Here is a 1,555-nt window from a genome sequence, read left to right as displayed (position 1 = left end):
TCATGGACTGCCAGCACCCAGTGGGTACCGGTAAGCTGGCCAGCGGCGCAGCCGCATTCGGAGAGGGTTTTACCCGTTGACACGTCTCACACGTACGCACATAGGTGCTCGTCTATTTGTACAGCTGGAGCCACCATTAGTGGTGACGCAGAATTGTACATTTTCTCACGACCGAGATGACCACTGAGTGGCGTATCGTGAGCCTCATAGAGGATGCTAAATTTCAAAATCTCATCATGAAGAACCACAAGTCGTGGTGGATCCGTTGAATTGGTGCTATGATATAGCAAACGGTTATTCAACGAATTCGGTACAATCGTGCACGCAGTCTTGGTGGCAATTTTTTGTCCGAGTTTCCAAATTTCTTGCTCCCTAGAGCCTAGCAACGCTACACACATCTCATTACTCGCATAAGAAGTGCGGACTGAATCTATCACAGACGACGTTATAGTTGTAACATGAGCAAGCTCATAGTCTGGTCTGCGTGACAACGCTTCAGCCAAAGCATTCTGCTTTCCCGGCTTATACTTCACCTCAAGTTATATTTTGCAAAGAAAGATAGCCATCTAGTCATTCTCTGCGAGAGGTGGGGCGACTGAGTCGCAGTGCGTAGTTACGCCTGATCTGTATCGATCACAAACGGCTTAGAGCCGAGCACGTAGACCTGAACTTGACAAGTGCATACTTCATCGCAAGTAGCTCCTTGTCATGAACTGGGTAGTTCTTTTTTGCAACTTTGGGCTGTCGAGATTCGAACGCGATAACCCGATCTCGCCCCACGGCATCTGCTTGCAGCAGTGCACAGCCGATGGCAAAAGTCCGAAGCGTCAGAGACGACGCTGAAAGGACGATCAGGGTCTGACAGCGCCAGTATTGGTGCATGCAGGAGACTGTCTTTGACTTCGCCAAAAGCCTCCTGATGTTCGGTGTTCCATCACCATTCCGCATCCTTTTTTAGGAGGCTGGATAATGGCCTAGCAATTTCTGCGTCGCTTACGCTGTACTTGTGCAAGTAGTTGGCGAGACCAAGTCACTTACGCAAGTCCTTCTGTTTTTTTGAAATAAGCCAGTCTACAGTGGCCTTGACCTTAGCGGGATCCGTTCTAAGGCCACGCTTCCCAACAAAGCACTTTAAGATGGGTATCTCTTCTGCACCAAAGATACTCTAGTCTGCATTGGCGTACCGTTTGTTCGTACGTATGCACTCGAGCACAGCTCTTAAATGAACGATGTGGTTCTCCTCATCCGTCCTCCCGTGCTCCACACGACTGTGAACGAAAATGGCGTCAAAGTATGTATGTGCATACGCCTAGTGGGGCCCAAACAACTGCGTCGCGAGACGATTAAATGTTGCTGGTGCATTTGACAGCCTTTGGGGCATCACCAGCCACTTCCGGAGCATACCGCTCAGAGTGCGTACCTCTGTCAGCGGAATGTCGCTCGCTCTCATGAGCAATTAGTAGTATCCATCTACCAAATCGAGTGCACTGTACTTCGTACACACCACCATGTTGTTCTGAAGAACAACCTTTCTAAGAATTGGCGTTCGTGCCGA

Source organism: Plasmopara halstedii (genome assembly GCF_900000015.1).
Source record: "Plasmopara halstedii genome assembly, contig: Scaffold_1548, whole genome shotgun sequence".
In the NCBI taxonomy this organism is placed as follows: domain Eukaryota; phylum Oomycota; class Peronosporomycetes; order Peronosporales; family Peronosporaceae; genus Plasmopara; species Plasmopara halstedii.
The sequence above is the reverse complement of the archived record's forward strand: the minus strand, read 5'-3'. Positions refer to the sequence as shown.